Below are 10,440 nucleotides of genomic sequence, written 5' to 3'. Positions count from 1 at the left end.
TTGGCAAAGTAATGTCTCTGTTTTTTAATATGCTGTCTAGGTTGGTCATAACTTTCCTTCTAAGGAGTTCAGTTCAGTTCAGTCGCTCAGTCGTGTCCAACTCTTTGCAACCCCATGAATCGTAGCACGCCAGGCCTCCCTGTCCATCACCAACTCCTGGAGTTCACTCAGACTCACGTCCATCAAGTCGGTGATGCCATCCAGCCATCTCATCCTCTGTCGTCCCCTTCTCCTCCTGCCCCCAATCCCTCCCAGCATTAGAGTCTTTTCTAATGAGTCAACTCTTTGCATGAGATGGCCAAAGTACTGGAGTTTCAGCTTTAGAATCATTCCTTTCAAAGAACACCCAGGACTGATCTCCTTCAGAATGGACTGGTTGGATCTCCTTGCAGTCCAAGGGACTCTCAAGAGTCTTCTCCAACACCACAGTTCAAAAGCATCAATTCTTCGGCGCTCAGCCTTCTTCACAGTCCAACTCGCTCATCCATACATGACCACTGGAAAAACCATAGCCTTGACTAGACGGACCTTTGTTGGCAAAGTAATGTCTCTGCTTTTGAATATGCTATCTAGGTTGGTTATAACTTTCCTTCCAAGGAGTAAGCATCTTTTAATTTCATGGCTGCAATCACCATCTGCTTATGATATATATATTGTCAATTTTCTCCCCTTTAGAGCTTTTAAGATGAGACTCACACACAATATAAATGCAACTCGTGCATTTGGGGGCCTCCTGGTTGAGGAGATGGAAAAGGCATTCTGCCCTGGGTACCAACCCAGGGCTTCTGCCTGGCCGGTGAGCCTTCCCGAGTTTTGGGGAAGCCCAGTCTTGCTTCTTACCCTCTAAGAGATCCCAGCCAAGCTCCCCTAGGGTCTGGTCTGTAGCCAGCCTTTCTTATCATTCTTGTTTGGAAATTGCTTCATGTTTTATAACCACTCCCTGGTGTTTTGTAAGATTTCCATGTTTTATCAGTATTAAGGAGGCTGCTTTAGAGATGTTGTCATTTGATTACTCAGCCCGCCTTCATACTCTGGGGACAGAAGGGGAGGCCATTCTTCTGGCCATCAGAACATGCCTTCTATGAGCCTGTGTTCTACTCACAGGATAGCGTGTTGGAATTATTCGTCTATTCATGGGTTGAAGCAGTCTTTGTATTCCTTTTCCCGGGGGAATTGAAACTCCCCAATGGATCTTCAAGACAGCCCTGGGGAAGGAGCTGATTCATGAAGGAGAGTGTTTCAGCCTGGCATTTACTCGCTGCATTTCATTAAACAAACAGGGTAAGGAGTTAGGAATTTTTATTGCCAGATGGAAAGAACATAATGTGAGCTGAAGCCCTTGCAGACTGACTGCAGAGATCCTGGCATGGGCACCTCCCCTCCAGCCTGGCCAGGTGTGCCCAGTGGAGAGAAGCGGCTGCCTAGACTTGGAGCTGCTGCCATGTGGAGAGAACAGCCGGGGCTTTCTTTTGCTTTTTTTCCAGTGAGAGTCCTCAGGGGTGCCACCACAGTGCTGCCAGCGAGGTGGCGATCTGCCTGTTCCTCTTCCTCTGGCACTGGTTGGCTGCCCGTGATGGAGCATTAACAGTGGGGCTGCGCAGCTGCAACCAGAACGTGAACACAGTTGAGAAGCCTTCAGTTTCAATGATTAAAGACATCAGAGAGTTGTGACAGACAGGTGAGGCTTTCCCAGTCCAGCTGTGCTACAGCTACCCGCCTGGGCCTGCTGGCAGAGCACTTCCAGTGCAGATGAAGGGGAGAAGCAGATGTCAGCATCTGTCTCTACCGCCCCATCCATACCTTTCCTTGAGGGCCACCCTACCTGGAAGAAGCGTCCATCACAAATGAAACAAAATACAAAGTGAGCAGGGTCTCTCGCAGAGAGGCTTTCCTGGAATTGTCTGATTACTACAGCTCTCAGAATAAGGAAAGAGAACTGAAGGCAGAGACTGGCAAAGACTTGGGAAAATATTGTCCCAGAGAAATCCACTACTTCATCCAGAACTAGAGCTGTCTTTAGTGGCCATTAAATCAGTGTTGGGGAGAAGAACTAAATCAGCCAGAAGGCAATCGGGAGCCTGTGGGCGGGGGGCTCAGTGAGGGTGGGCATGGAAGGAATGGAGTGTTACAGAATATTCTAATTGCTTTTATTGTTTCTCTGATTCCTTGGTTTCTCAAATCGTGTAAATTCAAGTCTACAAAGCACATGAATTTCGAAAATTGACAGCAGTTTGCGTTTTGCTCAGTAAAGGCAGTGGTCTCCCATAACTGCCAGTTCAGTTCAGTTGCTCAGTCGTGTCTGACGCTTTGCAACCCCATGAATTGCAGCACGCCAGGCCTCCCTGTCCATCACCAACTCCCGGAGTTCACTCAGACTCACGTCCATCAAGTCGGTGATGCCATCCAGCCATCTCATCCTCTGTCGTCCCCTTCTCCTCCTGCCCCCAATCCCTCCCAGCATCAGAGTCTTTTACAATGAGTCAACTCTTCACATGAGGTGGCTGAAGTACTGGAGTTTCAGCTTTAGCATCATTCCTTCCAAAGAACACCCAGGACTGATCTTCAGAATGGACTGGTTGGAACTCCTTGCAGTCCAAGGGACTCTCAAGAGTCTTCTCCAACACCACAGTTCAAAAGCATCAATTCTTCAACACTTAGCTTTCTTCACAGTCCAACTCTCACATCCATACATGACCACTGGAAAAACCATAGCCTTGACTAGATGGACCTTTGTTGGTAAAGTAATGTCTCTGCTTTTGAATATGCTATCTAGGTTGGTCATAACTTTCCTTCCAAGGAGTAAGCATCTTTTAATTTCATGGCTGCAATCACCATCTGCAGTGATTTTGGAACCCAAAAAAATAAAGTCTGGCACTGTTTCCACTGTTTCCCCATCTATTTGCCATGAAGTGATGGGACCGGATGCCATGATCTTAGTTTTCTGAACTTGGAGCTTTAAGCCAACTTTTTCACTCTCCTCCTTCACTTTCATCAAGAGGCTTTTTAGTTCCTCTGCACTTTCTGCCATAAGGGTGGTGTCTTCTGCATATCTGAGGTTATTGATATTTCTCCCGGCATTCTTATAACTGCCGGTTGAGTGTAAATCTATGCTATTCAATATTTTTTGAAGATAGTCTGGCAGTGTGTATTAACAGTCTTAAAAATTTCATGCCCGTTGACCTAATAATTGAGTTCTGGAAATGTCACCAAAGAGTAAAAACAGAAATTCATCCCAGTATCAGTGCTTGTGTGAGAATGGCCAAGCAGCGCAGGAAACTAAAGGGATACCCTTGGCAGGGTCCTCTGTCAGAGACAGGGCTTTGGTCAGGAAAGAAAGGGACTCTGACCTGCGAGTAAGACAGCATCTTGGTCCCTCATATTCCTCTGGATGCTTTGGGCAGGCAGAAGAAACTCCCACCCTTAGAGAAGCGTTCCCCAGAGAAACACTATACCAGTTTCCACACAGGCACCATACTTGAGGCAGATTTCTCATAAAGTGATAACACCTTCCCTCCTTGGCTCCAGGCCCATAACTAGGGACTGATGACAGCGCAGCCTGAGCAGGGAAACACAGGCACTGCCCTGGGAAGAAAGACATGACTCATCAAAATAGTTGCAAGACCTGGCTTGGCAGGTACCAAGGAAACAGAGCTGGGAGTGGCTCTGAGGGTGCTGGGCCAGGGTCAGGGCTGGGCAGCGGCCTAATGTCCTGGCACGGACATCTGAAGTTTTCCTAACTCACTGCTGGGACGGCCTGTGAAGTTGGGTCTCACTGGACCAGGGTCAGGGCTGGGCGGGGCCTAATGTCCTGGCACAGACATCTGAAGTTTTCTTAACTCACTGCTGGGACAGCCCCTGAAGTTGGGCCTCGCTGGACCAGGGTCAGGGCTGGGTGGGGCCTAATGTCCTGGCACAGACATCTGAAGTTTTCTTAACTCACTGCTGGGACAGCCCCTGAAGTTGGGCCTCACTGGCCCCTGGAGTAAATGAGGAGGAGGAGCCAGAACTGAACAGGCTGGAAGAGCAGCAGGCCTCCTCAGAGCTGGAAGATAAGTGAGGACCCAAGGCAACCACTGCTCCCCAAAGTGGGGAGGCCCACAGGCAAGTCCAGAAAAATCAATAAAGCTTCGTGAAGCTCACTTTAAACAGGAGACACATATAGAATAAAAGTAAATAGAGGAAGAAAGATAAACCATGGTAACATTCATCAAAACAAAGCTACAGTAGCTATATTAATTTCAGACAGAGGAGACTTCAGAGCAAGGAAAGTTATCAGGAATAAAGAGGAACATTACGTAATGATAAAGACATAAAAATAAAAAGACATAAAAATCCAAGAAGACATAAAAATCTGTAACATGTATATGCCTAACAACACAGCATTAAAATACATGAGGTAAAAAACTTTGACAGAACAGCAAGGAGGAATACACGAATCCACCATCATAACTGGAGAATTCAACATCGCTCTGTCAGAGATAAACAGATGGAGCAGGCAGGAAATTGGTAAGGATGTGTTTGGACTCACCAACAGCATCAATCTGGATATAATGGACATCTACAGACTGCTTCTGGGCTTCCCAGGTAGTGCTAGTGGTAAAGAACCCACCTGCCAATGCAGAAGACGTAAGAGATGGAAGTTTGATCCCTGGGTGGGGGGGGAGATTCTGCTGAAGGAAGGCACGGCAACCCACTTCAGTATTCTTGCTTGAAGGAATCCCATGGACAGAAGGGCCTGGTGGGTTGCAAAGACAGTCCATAGTGTTGCAAAGAGCTGGACACTACTGAAGGGACTTAGCACCCATAGACTGCTTTATCCATCAACAGCTGGACACATATTCGTCTCAAGCTCTCTTGGAAACATTCATGCAGACAGACCACATTCTGAACCATAAAATGCACCTTAACAAGTCTAATAGAATAGAAATCACAATGACCTGCTCCCAGACCATGATAGAATTATACTATAAATCAATCACAGAAAGATAGCTGGAAACCACACACACACTTGGAGATTAAACAGCACAGTTTTAAGTAATACTTGGGTCAAAGAAAAAAATCTCAAATGAAATCTCATATTTTGAACTAAATGAAAATAAAAACACTACTTATCAAATTTGTGGGATGGATGTGCATTTAGGGTCCTAAAAATTTCGCATTATTACACTAGCCATGCACAACCTCTCTAAGTTTTGCTGCTTTCTCTTTTCCCTCATAGAACCCCTCTCTGTGTACCAGGAGTGCTAAGCAAAAGCAGTGCTTAGAAGGAAATTTAAATCATTAGGAAAGACAAAAGATCTAAAACCAATCATCTAAGCTCACACCTTAGGAAATTAGAAAAAGAAGAGCAAATTAAATCCAAAGTCAGCAGAGAGAGAGAAATTATAAAAAATCAACATAGCAATATAGATGTCAATGAAATTGAAAACAGAAAATCAATAGAGAAAATCAATGAAAAAAAGCTTGTTCTCTGAAAAATTCCAGAGGAGGCACAGCTTTGGATGGGAGCAGTCTGCCACCAGCCCATTTCTTCCCTGGGGACCCACAGATTCTGGACACAGGCTAAGGATCAGACCTGGTACACAGAGAGGGGTTCTATGAGGGAAAAGAGAAAGCAGCAAAACTTAGAGAGGTTGTGCATGGCTAGTGTAATAATGTGAAATTTTTAGGATCCCTAAATGCACAACTGGGTTTATATTTGTTGAATTTTAAGGCCATTTGTGGAGGGTTGGGGAAAAGGTGTCAAAAAGGCAGATGCCCATCTATAGTATCCTACACAGCTAATCAGATTTTCTATTCCTGCGTGAGCTATTAACAGCTGAAGACATCAGGTAAGTGCAGAACTGGGCTGCACATGCAAGACTGACTCCTCCCAGATTTACAGGTCAGGTCATTTAGTGTCTCAGCCCTAGGGTGGGAGGAGGAAGGCGGCGGACAGAGGCCGAGGAGCCCTGAGGGCTGTGCACGTCTCACCCACGTCCTCCAGCCTCCCACACCATTACAGGCGGCCCGGCCACCTCACACCCAGGGTTCCACTGTGCAGAGATGTACTGGACGACATCCCTTATATGCGAAGTCTATGAAGAAATGACACAAATGAACTTAGGGAAGAAACAGACTCATAGACTTAGACGACAAACTCATGGTTGGGGGATGGGAAGAATGGGGGCAAGAGAGAGGGAGTTTGGGATGGACACGTACACACTGCTGTATTCAAAGTGGATAACCAAAAGGACCTGCTGTATAACATGACATTCTGCTCAATGCTATGTGGCAGTCTGGATGAGAGGAGACCTTGGGGGAGAACGGATACATGAGACCCGGAAACTATCACAACACTGTTCGACGATACTCCAATATAAAGTAAAAAGTTTTTTTTTTTAAATCCCATTGTGTAGGCAGGGTAGAGATTATTACCCTGTTTTATGAAAGAGATATCTGGGTCTGGAATAACTTGCCCCAGAAGACCCAAGTGCTGGATGTCTGAGCTCCGCTTAGAATCCAAGGCTCCCAGTTCTCTTTCCGCTAGGGTACTGCTGACCTTTAGGGACAAAACAACCAGAAATGTGGCCTCACGGAGCCGAGAACCTGGGCTGATGGTGCACCGCCTCCCGCGCTGTGCGTGCCCGAGGGCCTAGCACACAGGGGCAGAGGCAGTACTCGCTGCATGAATGACAGAACCAGGCCAACAAAAGCTTCGAAAAGGACCGAGTGCCTTTCCTAACGAGGGCCATGAGACCATGTAACAGGATGCTGGTCTTTGGCTCTTGCAGTATTCTTGGAGATGCGCAGCCTGGATGTTCTTACCTTTGAACAGAGTGTGGAAAGTTCTCTGCTCCATAGGCGGGGCACGTTTCTGTTGACCAAGGCCAGCGGAGCTAAGAGGAAACATCTGTGCGCGACGAGGGTGGGGGTGGGGGATGTTTTCATCCGTGCACGACGTGGGTGGGGCGCCAGCGCTTGTTTTATAACTCAGATCTCCGGCAGCTCGAGAGGGAGAAAACAAAACTGAAATGTGCCTTTCGGGGCCCTCTTCAGATTTTTCTGCCTCTGGTTTTGCTGCCAAAATGATTCTTTGTGCAGGGAAACTGATGGGAGAAGACTGGGCCCGGAGGGTGGGGTGTGAGCGCACAGACCTTTCCTTTCACTTGTGAACAGTAACCCCGCATGGATCTCCTGGCTGAAGCGCCCCCTGCTTGGTGCCCTTCCGGCTGGTAGAGGCCTGGGGGACGGTCCACGAGAAGGTCTTTTATGCTGGGAGGGTGAACTCCCCAGGCCCCACCAGGGCTGGTGGTGAGTCCACTGCAGGGGGCTGAAATTACGGTCCTCACCTGGCCGGGGAAAACTAGGCCTGGACAAGAGCACCCAGGGGGTTAACAGCCCTAAGCTCAACGCGGGCAGCAAATGTGGCTGCTAGGTGTCTACAAAGGGTGCCTTTCTGAATGGCGTGTCCATTCTGAACACAGAAGACACAGGCCCCTGTCCACAGCAGACTCCTTGAGAACACGCACAAACACAAACACAGGGAGGACTGTGGCAAGCAGAATTCTATCCAAAGATGCTTTCAAGAAGATAAAAAAAAAAGTCCAGGAACCATATCTTAGAAGGAAAGTTGGGAGGAAGAGGGGAAGGACCAAGGAGAAGAGACAATCAAAGAGGGACAGGAAGGCCAGGTGCCAACATTTCAGTTCAGTCACTCAGTCGAGTCTGACTCTTTGCGACCCCATGGACTGCAGCACACCAGGCATCCCTGTCCATCACCAACTCCCAGAGTTTACTCAAACTCATGCACATTGAGTCAGGGATGCCATCGAACCATCTCATCCTCTGTCATCCCCTTCTCCTCCTGCCTTCAATCTTTCCCAGCATCAGGGTCTTTTCCAATGAGTTAGTTCTTCACATCAGGTGGCCAAACTATTGGAGTTTCAGCTTCAGCATCAAGTCCTTCCAATGAATATTCAGGACTGATTTCCTTTAGGATGGACTGATTGGATCTCCTTGCAGTCCAAGGGACTCTCAAGAATCTTCTCCAACACCACAGTTCAAAAGCATTGATTTTTTCAGCGCTCACCTTTCTTTATGGTCCAACTCTCATATCCATACATGACTACTGTAAAAACCACAGCTTTGACTATACAGACCTTTGTCAGCAAAGTAACACCTCAGCTTTTTAATATGCTGTCTATATTGGTCATAGCTTATCTTTCATGCCTGCAGTCACCATCTGCAATGATTTTGGAGCCCACAAAAATAAAGTCTGTCACTGTTTCCATTGTTTCCCCATCTATTTGCCATGAAGTGATGGGACTGGATGCCATGATCTTAGTTTTCTGAATGTTGAGTTTTAAGCCAGCTTTTTCACTCTCCTCTTTCACCTTCATCAAGAGGCTCTTTAGTTCTTCTTCGCTTTCTGCCATAAGGGTGGTGTCATCTGCGTATCTGAGGTTATTGATATTTCTCCCGGCAATCTTGATTCCAGCCTGTGGTTCATCCAGCCCGGCATTTTGCATGATGTACTCTGCATATAAGTTAAATAAGCAAGGTGACTGGTTCCAAATCTGGAAAGGAGTATGTCAAGGCTGTATATTGCTGACATTTGCTCACCCCTTAAATGACTGTTCTGGTGCACCAGGTAACTGCCTCACCACAGGAGGACTTTATAACAAGCCAAGCATCTAATGATGGAACCAGCTATGAGCTGCTTGTTCCAGGAAGGCTTTAAGCAAACACATGGAGATCAATGGAAAAGGACATCACATATCAAGAGGTGGTTAAAGCAGGCAGCTTCTTCCACTCAGCTTTCTAGCTCAGAGATTGAGGGACGGTGGGCCACTTGCCTCTGGAGAAGCCACTGCAGCCCTGCTGGCACAGAGGGTGCCTCGCACCCCCAGGGCTGCACAAAGGCAGGGGCACGTGGTGCAGTGACCGAGGGACTGGCCGGCTGAGAACAGTCCCAGGCAGGCCGGATGCAGCCTGGCTCCCATGTGGCTCCTGCAGGATAAGCCCCAGAGCAGAGGGTTCTAGGCTTCTGAGTGGCTCCTCTAGGACCTCCTCCCCAGCCTACCCAGGGCACGGCCTCCACAATCGGGCCTGTCCTGACCTTGTACTCGGAAACAGACTCCTCCCGTTTCCCTGCTGCCCAAGAGCCGAGGAGAGAAAATCAGGAATGCAATGGAGTTTTAAAAAGAAAAAGAACCATAATTTCTCTTGCCGTGTGCTACCCACCCAGAGTTCCAGGAAGCAAGACTCCCTGGTAGGTTGCTTAATCTTTCGTCCTTAACACCCCACTGAGGGCCCAGCTGAGAATATAAAGCCCCCTTGCACTCTGAGAATATGAGGGCCAGCCAGGACAGGAAGGGCCGGGTGCACAGAGCTCCTGCTGCCCGCCCCAGGCTTCGGAGCTGGGCGACTGCAGGGTGTGGCCTGGCCCAGCAGGCTGCAGGCACGTCCCTGCCCAGATCAGACGGAGCAAGGTGGGGGTCCCTGCAAGAAAAGCCTGAGTTACACAGGGCTGCTTTTTCTTGTGGAACCATCTAAAGCTCACACAAAATCTGCAACTACAGCACAGAGAACGTTTTCCCCTGAGCCATTTCCGAGGGAGTCGTTGACCTCATGCCCTATCACCGCCTCCCGCTCTAGTGCGTGGTCCCTGCGGCCGAGGCCCCTCTCTTCCGTCATCACAACGGACCATCCTTGCCACATGCTCCTCACCCTGTCCCAGGGGCGTCCAGAGAGCAGGAGGGTCTGGTCCAGTGCACAGCGCGTTTGCCGTTCTGTGTCTATGACCTCCTTCGTGTCCTCAGACGTGTCCTGGACAGTCCTGAAGACTGCTGGGCAGTTGCTGTGGAGAGAGCCCCTTGGTTGGGCTTGTGCACTGTGCCCTCAGCAGGAGACTCCCCCGCGCCCATCCGGTGCTCAGGGGCTGCAGGCTCTCTGTTGGGTCTGTTACTGACGATGCTGACCTCGGTCACTTCATTAAAGTGACGTCTGCCAGGCTTCTCCGTTGCAAGGGGGCTCTTTCCTATTTGGAGTTAATAAGCATTTTGTGGGAAAATAATCTGAGACAATGAAAATATCCCACTGCTCGTCAGACTTCCAGTGTATTCACTTCTTTATTTGTATCTGTATGCGCTCAGGGTTTCCTATTTTACTGTTACCGTCACTGTTTTGATGCTCAAACTGTTCCCGATTTGGAGCCTATGAAGCTCCTTCAAGCTGGTTCCGTGTCCTGCCACGTTCTCACCCTTCTTTAAACATGTTCTTATGTTCTGGCAAAATAACCTGTGCTGGGCTTAGTTTCTCCTTTTCCTGCCCTGGCCCTGGAATGAGCCGTTGCTCCAAGGTGCTGCGGTTTCTTTTCGTGGAAAGCTGTACTGAGAAGCCAGCACTTGAATGCCAGGCATGCTCAAGCCTTTGCTGGGGCCACTGCTCCACCCAGAT

General features: G+C 48.5%; 1 long non-coding RNA gene across 1 annotated transcript; it reads right to left on the bottom strand.

Moving 5' to 3' along the window:
- Positions 1-1,481: 1,481 nt before the first annotated feature.
- On the bottom strand, positions 1,482-7,777 carry LOC112581234. Its single transcript, XR_006640422.1, has 3 exons — positions 6,808-7,777; positions 4,529-4,609; positions 1,482-1,601 (listed from the first exon to the last, which is right to left on the bottom strand). It is a non-coding gene; the product is annotated as an uncharacterized LOC112581234 (long non-coding RNA).
- Between the last annotated feature and the right edge of the window lie 2,663 nt (positions 7,778-10,440).

The sequence above is a fragment of the Bubalus bubalis genome, chromosome 21, assembly GCF_019923935.1.
Source record: "Bubalus bubalis isolate 160015118507 breed Murrah chromosome 21, NDDB_SH_1, whole genome shotgun sequence".
Classification (NCBI taxonomy): domain Eukaryota; kingdom Metazoa; phylum Chordata; class Mammalia; order Artiodactyla; family Bovidae; genus Bubalus; species Bubalus bubalis.
The sequence above is the reverse complement of the archived record's forward strand: the minus strand, read 5'-3'. Positions and strand labels throughout refer to the sequence as shown.